Below are 16,274 nucleotides of genomic sequence, written 5' to 3'. Positions count from 1 at the left end.
CCGGACATCTTCTCTCTCTTCATGTCACGCTCTTCCATCACACTCAACTCTTTTTGGCTCCGGTATCTGGATCACTTTGGGTTACCTCCTTCTCTGTATGCCTCCTCTCATTTACTCCATCCTTCATCTGAATGTCTTTCCCTTGTTCCTCTGAGCTTTTCTTCCTCACCTGCCATATTTTGTTTTTTTTTCCTCTTAGCAAAACCCCCTTTGTCTTTAACTGTGCTTGCCCCCCTCCCCACGCACACTCACTTCATTCCTACAGTCTCCTTGCACGTTCCCTTTATCTCTATTCTTTGTAGTTCCCCATATTCTCCTTGTAATGTGACCTGTCTGTTACCTTCACTCTCTCTTCCCCCTCTAGCTACCCCTCTCCTTCCCTGAATCCCATCATCAATAACTGGTTTGCTTTTTAGTTTCTTCTGTTGTCACACAAATAAATCAGACAACGGCTTTTGTTGTGTACTGAACTGCATATCTGAAATTGCTTGTGCTTGTTAGAAAGACCTTTCATTATGAATTCATCAACAGTATGTTCTTAAAAATAACTGCTGTAACTGAAGGAAACAAAAAACTTATTCTATTTGGAGTGAGCAAAGAGTCCTCAGCAGGTGGCAGCTAAACTGGCTCTGCTGACTGGAGAGCAGATCTTCTAGCATGATGCCTGTAAGGAGCATCAAGGAAGGTCAGAAAGGTCAAGTTTTAGACACCATAAAAAGCTGTGAAATTTAACAGTTTAATAAGATCATATTTGGTTGTACCATACATTCAGGTTTGATTTTAATCAACATTTGCGGATTCCTTGCATTGATTAAGTCAATTAATACTTAGATAGATAAATTGATTGCTCTGCGACAGACTGGCGACCTGTCCAGGTGACCCCGCCTCTCGCCCGGAACGTTAGCTGGAGATAGGCACCAGCACCTCCTGACCCCACTAAGGGACAAGGGTGTCAAGAAAATGGATGGATSGATAGAAATCGATTGCTCAGGAACCAACAAATGTAATTGACACATTTACAGGGAGAACATTTAAACGCCAAGCGAGATTCAATCCCAGGACCTTCTTGATGCTAGGCACCGGTGCTACCAACTGTCCCATCATCCTACAGCTCTAGACAAACACACACACAAAGATGAGGTTTGCATAAAAGTTTTGCATAAGTTTGTGTTTGAGGATTGTGAGCAGCTGGTATCCTTAGAAGAACTGGGAGATCAATGTTCCACTACAAGGTGAAGAAAAGGTCAGATGATAAACCAGTCATGTGGCATTGCATGGGAGGAGTGAGATTGTAAAGCTTATCTATAATATCTAACCTTTTGAGTAGAGATAAACCTGCCGTTTATTCTCCTTGCAGCCCAGAAAAACTTTTAAGTGCCATTTTCACATGGGCACAGTGTATCCTACCCTCAGCTTCAAAGACTTAAGATAGAAAGGTAACCATAACAACTGCTGTCTGAAGAGCAGTAGAAAATGCTCAGAGAGATCCAGCCATCCTGGATCCAAAGTTTGTAAAAGTCCATAAGAAGCCTGCTGCTGTCTTCTTCAGAAAGGATTTATAATTTGAGGAAAATACACTCTGGCAAGGACGATGCGAGAATGCATTAAGGAACTCACTACAACGGCTATGGGAAACAAAGTTTGTTCTTCTTACTGTACTTTCTGCTGCACTGCTTTCAGCTGCCTGTATTCAATACCTGATACTGAGATGGAGGAAGTGGCCTCTGATGTGATACTGACCCACAGAACCAAGTGTTTGGTTGATTCATCCAGTAAATAAATAAATCAAATGGAAGGAGATGTTAAGATTATTCTAGAATATCAATAAAGAAAATACTTCATTGGAGAATGCTTGAGAAGCCTCATTAAGACATCTAATTGGGATAAAATAAATAACAGATTCAAGGGAAATCTACATTGTGCAGAGCAAACGTAAAGACTTCAAAGCCTTTGGTTACTTTGAGAACAGCTCAATGATTGAATTAATAATCCTCTCTTACATCAGGCTGTTGTAGGTATTTCATTTGGGGCACAAACACTCCCATTTTCTTCCTCATGGCACATCGTCCTCTAAGGTCAGCTCCTGATGAAGTCAAGCAAAACAAACCCTATCAGGCTGGGCATAAAGTCTCCACTGAAGGGTTAGGGCTTATCACGGTGCAGCCAGGGTGCAGGGAAAACAAAGAATCTTTGACTTTTCTCCACTAAAACACAGAGCAGCAACAACAAACAGAAAATGTGAAGAGTTAGAACTTTATTGGCACACAGACATTGTCTCAGCAGACATCAAAGCGAAGCTAAAAAGGCATCCCGCCATCTCACTGTGGCAAAGAATGTGTAACTATAAGAATATATCTTTGACTTGAAAAAGTGCAGTGGCACTCTTCTAGCTCCTTCCTTCTACGGCATCAGTTTTTATCTCATTTTTATTATATATCTTATCATTAAATGCACTGGAGAGTTCATTTAGTGGGAGCCCACAGTGACAACGTGGAATATGTTCAAACAATCTCTATTTCTCGGAGGGAGCGCTTTTTATAGAATGTGCAGTTCTGCGTGTTCACTAATTAGATAACAGAGCTGCGTACATTGGAGGGAATTGATACCTCGCACTGAAAAATGGAGGCGCAGGACGAATTCGGAGTGGGACAAAAAAAGACGCTGTCCAACATCACCTCGTGTATATGTGCAAAACGGCTTAACAAAATTTAACAGTAAATCCTCTTTGCCACAAAACAGGGCAATCACTCAATGTCAGAATTTCCAGAGAGATGATTGAGATAAAATAGCAAAAGTAAAGTAAAAAAAGACGCTGGTGAGAGGAGAGTCCGGTGTTCCCTCCTGGACTTATTATCCCACAATTCTGGATAGACTAAAGACAATAGTTGGATGGCCATATTTTCATGAGCCCTGTATCATTTATCATCTCATCTTGTGAGGCAGATGTATTAAGACACCACATAAAATCTTAAATTTGCTAGCCACACATCTCTTCACCCAGTAGCACTCTGTGGCTCATTCATAAAGTCCCAAAATGTTCCCAGGCTAAAATGGCTAAAGTGTTTCTCTGTTCAGATGCTCTTTGTTGTATACAATGCAGACTGATAGAGAACAGAATGTTCTAATATCTAGAGGAGAAGGGATATACCTATGGCTTGCTCTGAATGTGCCTTTGTTATAATGAGCTGTTTCCTGGCTTGCTCACAGAAATACACTATGTTGATTTAGAATTGTACTTTTAAATCCCCAATTGTATTTTTAAATTCAGGTGTTCCAGGCATGTCCCACCGGGAGGAGGCCTCGGGGAAGACCCAGGACACGCTGSAGGGACTAWGTCTCYCGGCTGGCCTGGGAACGCCTTGGGATTCCTCCGAAGGAGCTGGAAGAAGTGGATGGGGAGAGGGAAGTCTGGGCCTCCCTTCTGAAGCTGCTGCCCCCGTGACCCGACCCCAGATAAACAACGGACGGACGGACGGACGGACGGACGGACGGACGGACGGACGGACGGACGGACGGACGGACGGATGGATGGATGGATGGATGGATGGATGGATGGAAATCCCCAAATCATTGTCTTTCATGTTGTTGCTTGCTGGCTCAGCAGGACATGGTGGATGTCAACCTAATGAACTTATCTGAAAGTCTTCAACTCCCACAAATTTGCAGTAAAACCAGGTTATCATCTCCTACAATTTTACAAAAAAGAACATATTCATGAAAAGTAAAAAGCACATTTGTGTTGAAAGTGAGCAGCGAGATTTCAGAATGAAGTTAGTGGACTATGCTGAAACAGAACCTTCTGCAAATGAGATTTTCTTTGACTAAAGGAAAATGACCTTTTTTTTGGTTGGGTAATGATGATGGTGATCAGCACTTCAAGAAGACCCTCTGCTTGAATCGCAGCAGGAGCCCGCATGTTTTCCAAGTGTATGCAGGGGTTCTCTCTATTTTCCTCAGTTCATCAGCATTCCCCCTGGGTGTATGTGTGTTGGTTCTGTTTGAACCTGTGTAATAAGCTGGCAATTTTCCCAAGATGCACCTGGATCAACACATTGGTATATCGATTAATTTATATGTGTTTGATATGTTTTTTGATATGTCATTATGGGATCCCATTTCAAACAAATTGATCTTTAACTCATTCAGTGACCTACATAACTGTTACCAACATTTCTTATGGTGAAGCAGAAGTTGATTCATCCATCCATCCATTTTCTTTACACTCTTGTCCCTTAGTGGGGTCAGGAGGGTTGCTAGTGCCTCTCCAGCTAACGTTCTGGGTGAGAGGCGGGGTTCACCCTGGACAGGTCGCCAGTCTGTCGCAGGGCAACACAGAGACACACAACCATGCACACACACACTCACACCTAGGGGCAATTTGGAGAGGCCAATTAACCTGACGGTCATGTTTTTGGACTGAGGGAGGAAACCGGAGTCCCCGGAAAGAATCCACGCATGCACAGGGAGAACATGCAAACTCCATGCAGAAAGACCGGGGCCAGGAATCAAACCCAGAACCTTCTTGCTGCAAGGCAACAGCTCTACCATCTGCGCCACTGTGCAGCCTAGAAGTTGATTCAGAGATATCTAATGGTTGCTGGTTGAGGGCTGAAATCTAGTTTCTGATCCTGAATGGATGAAAAGAACAAACAAGGTACGATTTGAGTTTTCTGCAGCTCAAAAATGTAAAGGTAAAAGGTACCAGTAATTTTATTTATATGATACATTTTCAGCAACAAGGCAATACAAAGTGTTGTGTCTTTTCTATCTGAAGGCTGAAGACTAAATGCAAACAAGAGGATCACTTCACATGTGAATGATATGTTACAAGTTATCTACCCACATCTACATCCTCCTTTTGCATTCACACATTGTTTTTACATATATGTATGCAGATTAGTATGAAATGAACTTATATCTCTGGACAAGATTGAGACATGTTTAGCTAATATTTCTTTATCTAAAATTCTGTTTAAATGATGGTAGATTTTTATGCAGATAGACAGGAAAGTTGAAAGCACAAAGCTCCTTTTAAAGGTTTAATCAGTAACTAGCTGAAAAGCTCTTTCTCAGTAAACGAGTGGTGTGTTTCAAAGAAATACAAAAAGAAAAGCTGAAAGAGCTGTAGGTTTTCACTTGTATTCTAACAAGGTCCATGCATGAAACAGTCTTTAGTTTGGCTCTTGTTGAATCGATCAATGATGCAGAAAGATCACAATGCTCAGTTCAAGACCCCTGGTCTCATTAACAGTCTATGAAATGTTGCAAAAAAAAAAAAAAACAGAATAGTTCAAATTGTCCACAACTTTGCTGCAGAGTGCAGCAGATTGATAGAGACTTTTCTTATCCTTACTCTCAACGTTAGCAGGATTCTTAAGAAAATCAAAAGGTTCTGGATCGACTTTTGTTTTTGTTGCTATGAAAGTGAATGGAGATCTAAGAGTAATGTGAGAATTCAGGAAGAGCTGAAGTACTGAGGAAAATAATGAACATTACACCCAAAAACTTCATTTCCTGGAAGTGTGACCTTTGAGGAACTGGCTAGTTCAGGGTACTAGTTGGCTTCCTATATCAGTCAGGTGGACCACGTTTCCAGCCACGTCTTTAACAGATCCCTAACGAGTCTGATTCATTAGAAATCCGATTCCGCCCCCCGAGTCGTGATCCTCGACATTAAGTGAAACCAGTGGAGTGGATAAACTAATTATCTCGTTGTCTAACCAGCAGGAAAGCCAAAGCTTCCTTTTGCTGAATGTTAAATATACAATTTCCAGCAAACCACACAGTGGGCACTGGAGTGTGGGTTGGCATTTTATTTTAAAGGTGTCGAATGTCAATTTAAAGTTGGGTTTTAAGTTTTTTTTTTGACTGAAAGAAAATCAAAAGAAGTCAAAGTTTTATTTCCCTGACTGAAGCGTTTTGTGCTTTTTGCTGGAGGGAATCGATGGTCCATGGCTCAAGTGACAGACATGCAACTGTGAAATGTGTTCCATACTAGGCTTTTTGGTGGTTAGAGAAGGAGAGAATGGTCACCTTTTTTTGCAAATGAGTGTGAAATATAAATTCACAAGTAGAAGGAGTCGAGAGTCTGGGTGGGAAATGTCCCCAACTAAAGATTTCTCTCTGCCTTCTTTTGTTTTAAAGAGTCTAGCTTAAATCCAGACACATTGAGTTCATTTATCACAATCAAAACTGCTGCCGTTAATTATCAGAAAGTGTTAATCACCCCGACAGCTGTAGGTTTCTTAAACTAATCAGTCATATTCTACAGACCTAAGTCTGAAAAAGCTTCTTCCCCCATGTAACCACAGATACATCATTTCTGATTAGGGCGACATAATGCTCTTTATTCTTTAAACGAGCGACAGTAATTAGTAGGAGGCTGTCATTTTCATTTTCACATTATTCTTCTTTCTTTATTCCACGTTTTCTCTCTGGTAATGCGTTCCAGTCTGGTGGCGGCGGTGGCGCAGAGGCGAAGCCAGGCAGCAAGCTTTAACCGCGGGCCCGTTCATGTGTCATTGCGGATCGTCTCAGAGGTGACACGATATGAAGGCGGCAGGACAGCTGATTAACACCAGGCTCCAATCTGAAACTCTTAATTACATTTTTTTCCCTCAGCTCTGAGACCAGCTTCGGTCTCCTCACGGTACATACTGATGGGACTGAACGAGGGGAGGATGGGAAGCAGAGCACACATCACCACCGGCTGCAGGTGCACCCAGCTAGACGCTGCGGACACACTAAAAGCATCAGGAGTGAGCCGAGCATAATTAAAATTGCAATAAGTTGTCCTTTCAGGGGCATTACGCCATCCATCAAGCACTTGATCCATCGGCACAAGCCAGCTCACTGATGGCTCAGCAGCTGCTTACTCTGACATCTGCTGCGACAACTCTGCTTTAGCAGACACTTAAATGTGCTGCTGATGCCACCCTGCACACTATCCATTACGCTTTCCACCTGCCACATCCACCATCAACAGGGGAGAATCATTCCCCAACAGAAAATGACAAAAACTTTGTAACCAAACAAACTTACTTTACTTAGAACAAAAACTGGAAAGTTGCTCTTTAAAGTTTATGCAGATCCTTTTGGTTCTGTTCTATTTTTTCATCAGGGGAAAAAGCTCAGTGCACAACTCTTCACTGCAGCGCTGTTCCAGGGAGGCAGCGCTGCTCTCTGGGGCGACGGCTCGGGAGATTCTGCTTTCCCCATCTCATCACGAGGTGCCGTCACGGGCAGAAGGTTTCACTTTGTGCTAACAACAGCAGGCTGACAAACAAAAGCAGCTGGTGCCGTGTGCTGCCTGACACCATTCAGTTTGACGTGCCAAGTGTTGTCACGGTCAGGGCTTTTTAAACGAGTCATTTCTAACCGGAACCTCATGGCTGAGGAACTGGACTCACAACAGAACCCTATGCATGCTGGGATATTTCTCTACATTTAACTGACTCTTCAAAGAGAGCTAAAACATATTAAAATGTATATAAACACTGTAAGGTTTTGTGCTAAAGTCATTACTTTGCTTCCCAGAAGTCAGACTTTGTTATGATCTCTCTGGTATTTAACACCTGAAGACACTGAACACAACTTCCTTCTTCACAAAATGCAGACAAAATGGAGAAGCGTCACATTTTAGAGGTAGTAGAATTTCTCGTCATTCACAAAAGACCATGAGACATTTCTACCGCTAGAGTTGCACACGTCTTATGGCTGTATTTACCCAGAATGCCCTGAGTTATAGTCTACTTCCTGCTTTTCAAGCGGTCTTACTGTGACGTTAAACCACACAGTAAATGTTATTGGTAAATGCAGAGATGCATATTCTATTTCTTGTCTTTTGGTAAAAATTCACAATTATAAACAACTGATAAGAGCTAGTTGACATTTGAGCCTGCTCCAGTAAAATCTGCTGCAGTACAGAACAAATATAAAGTTGGTATTCTGGTCTAAAACTAACAAAAAACAGCTTGGCCTCAAAATACAGAGATAAATCTGACCCCAAAAACTGGCAATTTCAAAGAGCAAAAACATTATTTACAAGAAATATGACTTTTACCCATTTTTTTAACTGAACAATCAATTAGTCAAAATGAACTTCATAGTTTTCCCACATTAATGACTTGGGCTCATTTTTTTAGCTCATGCGTGACACTGAATGATTTGGTTTTATCACATGGGAGCATGATAAAAAGACTTTTCAAACAGCCGTTACATATCTCGCCAGGCTTCAGTGCAGCTGCAAGAGGCTCTTCATAAACCAATTAGATGAAGAAAAGGTCATGCAGCAGCCTTTGAGAAAAAGAGATAAAAGCCTGATTGTATTGGCTCAGTCGCTAATTTTGACCATCACACTTTCCTCTTATTCAGTTGAGGACGGGCGAGGAGAGAAGATGAGTCGGTGAGCTCATTTTGCTACTTTTCAGTACGCTGCTGATAAAACGAGCAAACTTATCAGAATGGACTGCACACGCCCAGATCTGTGGGCTCGTATGATGCTGAAAGTGTCTGAAAGATGAAAAACTGATCGCAATCTATAATGGAAGTTTGTAAGAAAAACAGGAGACATGGGCTGATTATCAATGGAAACCAGAAAACATAAAATAGTCAAGTGTATGGAAAAGCCCAAGTGAAGCTACCGCAGACTGTACATACAGTTTTTCTATTAGTTTCATTAATGGGAGATGAAAGGCTTTGGAGGCCAGTTTCAGATATTATACCACATGGTTTGAGTAGCTTTTTTCCTCTGATAAATGCAAATGTATTTATTCAAATTTATGTATTCAGATTATCTTTGCCCAAGAAATTGATAGAAGGCAAAAACTAATTTTAAGAGTAAAATCTCTTAATTTTATTTCTCAGATTAAAAAAAATATATAATCAATATTTGCTAAAAGATATTAGTTTCATGAGTATTTAATATGTTGCAATTAAAAATTCTTCTTACGTTTTTATATAAATGAATATTTTCCTGCCCAGGGTAAAAGAAACTGCTGCCATTATTTGATTTGTCTAGTCTTTAAATGCTCGGTCCTCTAGGAAAGTCATTCAGCTGCTCCATCCTTAAATCTGATGAGTCTTTTTTGTTCTCAGGGTGAGAAGAAAAGAAAAGTCACTTCACCTCCTGCAGTTACAGCCTGATCGAGCTCGGTGCTTAAACGCATGAACAAAATACCATCTGTTGCTGCAAAGAATTAAGACTATTAGGTCTCATCAGGACACTTGATCTCAGATTTCTGTTTTCTTGGTTAAAGACTTTCAGTAACCATTTGAAAAGAAGACACATTTCTTCTGTCTCTCATTCACCGAGGCACAGTGGATACTGCTGAAGTAGCTCTGGTTTCTCAAGCCAGCAAGATGAGGAACACGGCCAAAAAACGCACCCAGCAGGACAAGGTTCTGTTGCCAGTGGAGATGTTGTTGCAGCATAAGATAAAAAAAAAAGAAGATGCAGATCAAACAGAACGAGGTAGAAACTGTATTTATGTGATCTTTTTCTGGGAAGGGAATTGATTTGCATCAGAGAAAGTTCTCTGAATGTAAAATAGCATGTATATCATCTGCATATAGAGACATTTTAATGCAGGATGTATAGGGTTTTCTTTTATGAGCAAAAAAGGTCATCATTTGAAGAGTTCAGAATAAAATAGTTTAAAGTAAACCCTCCGTGTGCGGTATAGCAATAAACTTGCCTCACCTTGCTGCTGCTCTCTTTGTGTCTCTAGCAGGATAGCTTCACTATAAATAGGGATCCTCAGAGAAGCAAGGTAATAAATGTGTTCGGGTTGTGGAATGAAGAATAATGCCTCTGCAGTTAAGTCTCTCTGATGGGCGGATACATCACAGAACCTGAGCTCTTATCATCAACTCGGAGCAGCCAACTGTCTGCACTTTTTAGATCAGGCGTAATTCAGCAGCATTGAAACGCCCAAGCAGGCAAAAGAAGACGTAAGTGTACTCTGCTCCGTGTCTCTGGCCATTCCCCGCCTCCCCTCCCGTCCCTCTTGGATATTTCCCCGGCCCCCATCTCCATCGCCTGCCCTCATTTCTTTCATGCCGTCTGAAAGTTCAGGCCTTTCATTGACTTTGCTGACTCTCAGACTCTGAGGACTGCTGTAGTTGAGTCTTCCAATCGCAGAGCTGACATCTCTTCTCAATTAAATCCAACACCTTGCCTGCAGACTGGAATGGCTTCGCTGGTCAATTAAAAGCAGAATTTTGTCCTTTTTAGCGTCGCTCAGAGCTTTATGTGGAAACTGGACTGTTCCCATTAAATCCAACCAGACTTTTGTTTCAAACCAAATTGTGATTTCGTTTTTCAGAAGTTTATCTTGAATAAAAATATTTTGGAACCTACAATGCAAACTAAGACAACATAAATAAAAATAATTGCTGTATAATATACTTGTATTTGCATTGATCAGGCACAACATTATGACCCCCTTAGGACCTCTTTTGCTGCCAAGACAGCTCAAGAGGAGATCCATGGAGGAACTGGCTCCACTGGCAGTTCCTTGCACTGGACTTGGTTGTCAAGCACATCCCAGAGATGCCAAGCAAAGTTAACCTTGTTGTGCTCCTCAACCATCCACTGCTGAAAGAGGCCACCACCACCAGATCCTCCACATGAGGCAAAGCGTAGAGCTGGGGGATGATTTTTACCACACTGATGGTTAGATGAGGAAAATTCAATATTCAGTGTCCAATGACCAGGTGCAGACATTTCATGTGCTTGGTGGCCAAGTTGCTATAACAACCTCATCTAAATTGAGGTGGTGCTCAATTGTAATGAAGGGCAATCAAATGTTCTGTGTCGCACTGAACTGGGTTAAGCTGGTGCTGATGGGAAAGAGCCACGAGGTAAAGGTTCAATCTGTGACCGTGGGTTCCTGGCTCGTCTGTCTCACACATCGTGTCATCATGGCCAAACATGGATATAAGTAAAAATGGTTAGTGGGGCTTTTAAATCCATCTTTTAAGTTACAGGTAAAGTCAAGATCTGATCTGCATGTTTTTTTATTGACAGAATCTACACAGGCTGTTAAAGAGAAGTGACTAAAAACAAAAATAAACATTTTTAAAAGAACAGATTCTGCCTCCAAAGACAAATATAGTGTCAAGGAAAACAAATATGTCATGAATTTCATTTTATGTCCAGGTAGTACAGAAAAAATGAGAGCTAAAAGTCTGGCTGTTGGCCCAAAGGGGCTTGTTGAACTATGGTAAACAGAGGAGAGTTATGTCTTCAGGAGAAGACAAACTGCATTTAATATGGTGCCTGGGAGCAGCCATGAATCCTTGTGTTTTTATGTGGCGGTGGAGACTGAAAGCACTGCATGTTGGGTATAAATCCAAGGCAACAGGACTTTATGTAGATACTGAAAATCAATTAATCAAAGCCCTGGGGTCTGTGAAACAAAGAAAATGTTTAAACCTACATCTTTGTTCCCCTGAACTGGAAAACGGCTCAGTTCTCCTAAAATCAATGCTTTGTTGAAGCTTTCAAACCTGAAACAGTTCAGCTTTAGTGCAGCACACTGGTTTACATATCACATCTCAAAGCTTTTTTTTACTCTCTAAGGGTAGAAAATACACTTTCTATAAAATCTAAAGAAACATTTGAAGTTTTTTTTATGTTTACTGGCCTGGTGTTTTCTATATACAGGAATGAATCAAATATTGGTGTTATTCATCCAATGCACTTTATATATTGAGATGCTGTTTGTTTACAGATGGATCTCTGGGATGTTGCCTTTTCAGTCCGATGGCAGCAGTAGACTGAAGCAAATAAAAACATTGTTTCCTGATTCTATTCTGTAGAACCAAATAGCAGAGAGAAAGATTATGTCCAAATAAAATGACATCCACACTGTCAAAGCCCACAAACATGTGGATTTCATCAACACATACATACTCAGCAGGCATCTGGGAGGCATAAACCAGATATTTACATACTCTGTGTAAAACCTTTTCACCTGCATGTCACCATCTGACATTAAGTCAGATCAAACCTCTCCTGGTTTAGGTCAAATGGGATCAACAATTAGTTCCATTTAGAGTTTTTACTTTCTTCAAACTCATAAGTTTACATACACCAAGCTTGCTTTAATGTGGCTTTTAAATCCTTCCTTTTCTCTGCACTTCGCTCAAAGAAACTTTCTACTCCAAAGTTTACAAAGTTTATTAAAGATGGCAATAATTGAAGACTTGTCTATCCAACCTTACATGTTGGACCCAGACTCTGACCCAGAGCAGGAGGATGAAGACAACAAACCTGCAGAACCAAGCGTTCAAATAATGCATCGCTATGGTGTTGGTACTGTATCTACCCTCACCATTCATACCAAATACCTACAAGTTTAACTCTAGTGTCCATGCATGTCAGATACCTTTTAAAATCTGAATACTAAATAGTTAAGTAAACAAAGCCTGGACATAATTAAGGGGTTAGTAAACAGGAGCATCAAGAACGTAACTGAATGCGTTTTGGTCATGGGTTCCCCTACACGAAAACGGCAAAAAAAGGCCAAATAATTATAAACAAAACATGTAGAGATGTAAAGATCGGTCAGTCGAGAACGTTTCGGCTCTCAGAGACGTCACTTTGACATGAATGGAGGGAGCTGGCTCCTCACACAGAGCCGTTCTTTATTATTAGCCGTTCTTCAAACGCAGCAGCGTAGCCTTGTGGCCCATAGACATAATATAAGGATAGACCCTCATGGACCGCTCTCGCCTATTGTCGCTGACGAGATTTAGGGCGGCCATCTTGGAGCGGTCCACCACTCCACTCAGCGTTATGCGTTTAGCAGCACAATGACGTATCAGCGCATTTAATCGATCATAACACGCTTTTTTGTTACTGGAAACCATATTCAGACATCTATCAAAGCTACATTTATAAACAATCGTATTATTTAAGTATGTTTTTAATACATAGTTCAGCATATTTAAATATRCTTAGTGGCTATAACAATAGAATAGGAATGGAATATTCTGATATTGATGTATGATGAGCAGATTGCAAAGCACAGAGACGTTCATAATTTATTTATTAATTTATTTAGTAAGATCAATACATATTTATATAACTATACAAACAAAAAATAATGATTGATACTGAATATTATATATTGGATACATGTTTATATGCATGTATGTACATACATATATATATATATATATTTTTTTTTTTTTTTTCAGCTGACAAGTTCTAGCTTTAGATATTCAGAAGCAGATTGAGTCCAAAATCCGATGTGAGATTCATCCGTGCTGCATCTCTTTATAGATTCTCCCTCTTCCTCACATCGTGTCTTTAGAAAACTTTCAAAACAAAAACGGAAGATTTGGGATGCATCTTACTAGTGAAAGAATTACATATAAATAATACCACCTGTGTAAACTTTGCAGGTGAATGTTATAACACATGTTTTATAATGTGTGTTATATTGTTTCATGTCTAATATAGGCTCTTGTGTCAGATAATCTAAGTCAATGTTAGAGAATAATTAATTTTTTTAGGTTTACAGAATCTCAGTTAGCCTTCATAGCGGGGCTGAACCCGTATTACACCAAGCTCTGTAGCTAATATTAGCTGCTATCTCGCCAGTGGACATAAATAAAGTAATATTCCAATCACAATATATACACAATAGTATGTCCATCTTACTTGTGAAATGTTGTCTGTGGAGCCCTCACATCAATAGTCCATCGATCAGAACAACAATATCCCTCAGTGCTGAGGCATCTTCTGCTGTTTTGATTGAGCAAAGTAGGAGGGACGACCGCTCCAAGATGGCCGCCGTATTTCCTGCGCCGGAGCAGCCAATGCGGGGTCTACTCTTATATTATGTCTCTGTTGTGGCCAACTACATGTTAGAACATCATACCATTATGCGAAAACAGAGAAGGGAGCAAACAGTCAGGTGAGCCGAAAGAGCCGGCTCTTCTTTGAGAGCCGGGCCACAAGCGCTGGCTCTCTGAAGAGAGCCGAAATTCCCATCACTACAGTTATGTCCTCAAGGAGGCAGCTAAACGCTAGCTAGCACACAGCGCTAACAGAAGCCTCAATGCTACCATCAATGGCCAGGGACGCCATTATCGACACACAACATTCCTGTCTACAATAAGCTTTGCTGTCATTTTAGCGTTATTAGCAGTTTACCTCTTTGCTGTGTACATCTTTCCACAGAGAGAATGAACTGATGCCTCAATCAGACGAAGTCTTTAGGAAAATCCCTGATACAAGTCCGTAAGTGCTCCAAAAACGGACTTTTCCTTCTGAAGTGGGTCCATTCCCGAGAGAAATAAAACTTAACCAAACACTTCGATGAGGCTCTGATGCTGGAGGGCGACGTAAGGAATCGTGTGTGTTAATACACGCTAGAAGCGAACATTTTGACCTTTTTATTTGCAATTTCGGCACATCTGAACTTGGACGACAAAACTCACTTCGAGGATAAAAAAAAAATGGCGGATTCACAACCGATCAGCCGAACAGAACACCGGAAGTCATGACCTTGTTCTTTTTTTGTCATGACCCTCTTAAGAAGTTACGCTGCAAATGCGGTGACGTCATAGCCAATATAACGTTATAGCGAATAGAGAAAAATGAGCAAATAACACAAAAAAGTATAAAGATATCTATGCAACAACGGGAGAGAATAATTGTTTTAACTCCTAGACATTCAAAGTACAAAAAATTTATTTGTGAGCTAAAAAAGTGGATTTTGCATGAAATGTTCTCTATAAACTATTAGCCATTATGATGATGTCAAACCTGTGTAAATCAAATTCAGATCTGTGGTTCTACTTTAAGGCAAGATGCCTGAAGTTCCCACACTAAAACCATCAGTTTAAAATTATATCAAAAACCAAGGAAATGCATAGAAAGCTTTGATTTCTAAGATGTTTTGCAAATTTTCAACAAAAAAAAATGAATTAGCAGTAATCTCTCCCAAAAGAGAAAAATGCTAACAGTGGACAACAATTTCAGTTGGTTTTTAGCTATGGACCAATTCCTTATACCATTGCATGTGGTGACAATGGAGAGGAGAACTTTAACAGAAAGAATCCTCAACAGAACCACAGACAGGCATTTAAAGAGGAGCAGCAGAAACTCCTCTTTAAATCTCTTAATGCTAATGATGGGTGACATCATTAGTAGCACATGAGGTCTTCAGATTTGTTGCATGACTAACTGCTACTGGAAATTCTTCCTACATTACCATCTACAACAGCTCTTTGAAGATACTTATGAGTTACTAATACTATGAGTGACATTTACTTTACCTTTTAGATAAACAAAGTAGTTTTGTATCGAATGAATGACAATTTTAAACCTTAAAAGTATACAGGATGTCTGCTTCATGGACTAAAATTGTTCCACAGGAGAAGAGTCTAAAGGATTTAGCTCCATTCTTAAGAACTCTAAGATCCATCAGTGCCGCCCCTAGAGATATAGGTAGTATTTGCTCATATATGCCATCATCTTGTTTCCAATGTACATTATGCACATTAGATTGCAGTTATGTAAAGCAGCTACATGCAACTAGTGTCAGAAATCTGACCACAAATAAAAATCCTGGCCTTCAAAGCGTAAACACAAGACAAGAACCATGTTGTGTTTAGTACAGATTTCTTTTTTTATTGCTTTTATTTGAACCGCATAACAGCAGCACTATTGAACTTATTGTGTTTCATGTCTTCTTTTAAATTTCTCTCTAATATATCTGGAAGGTCAGGAAAGTGCTGTGTGGCAGTGCTTTAATATCAGGTTTATTTGAACAAGATGTTGAACAAACACCTGAGCTTAGAGTGGAAGTGTGTGTTCATGTGCTTTTAGGAAGCACACACTCAAAGGTAGGATCAGCACATCATTAAGTAATTCCCTAAGAACCTGAAGCCTCTCATATTTCCAAGATGGGCAGATGTCCCACAATCCATAATACACTTGATGAATTAAAATGGCAGGCTGCCAATTAAGAACATTAAAAAAGTCCTTTGATTGAATTTTCCTAAGTTTATATATTGCATATATGAAGAGCTTTCACACAAGTTATTCATAGAGGTATATAAGTGAAATATTTGACAGAGTTGTTGGGACAAAGAGAGTGCCACTTAAAATATGGCATGTGGTAAAAACACAAAAGAAACACTTTATTTGAAGGGGTGTGCATAAGACTGACATGACACTGTAATAAACATGTCATAACACTGTAATAAACATGACATGACACTAATAAACATGACATGACACTGTAATAAACATG

At 40.2% G+C, this 16,274-nt stretch overlaps 1 protein-coding gene across 3 annotated transcripts in view; it reads right to left on the bottom strand.

Annotated features, from left to right (window-relative positions):
- sorcs3a (sortilin related VPS10 domain containing receptor 3a) overlaps window positions 1-16,274 on the bottom strand; it is a 222,596-nt gene that overhangs the window by 129,091 nt on the left and 77,231 nt on the right. For 2 of the 3 annotated variants that reach the window (XM_008422199.2, XM_008422206.2), the window contains exon 1: window positions 14,168-14,475. The exons of the other annotated variant lie outside the window; for it this stretch is intronic. The gene's annotated coding sequence lies outside the window, so the exon portion shown is untranslated. Of the gene's footprint in view, window positions 1-14,167; window positions 14,476-16,274 lie in introns of those variants that run through there. 3 annotated transcript variants of the gene reach the window in all.

Source organism: Poecilia reticulata, linkage group LG1, assembly GCF_000633615.1.
Source record: "Poecilia reticulata strain Guanapo linkage group LG1, Guppy_female_1.0+MT, whole genome shotgun sequence".
Lineage (NCBI taxonomy): Eukaryota > Metazoa > Chordata > Actinopteri > Cyprinodontiformes > Poeciliidae > Poecilia > Poecilia reticulata.
The sequence above is the reverse complement of the archived record's forward strand: the minus strand, read 5'-3'. Positions and strand labels throughout refer to the sequence as shown.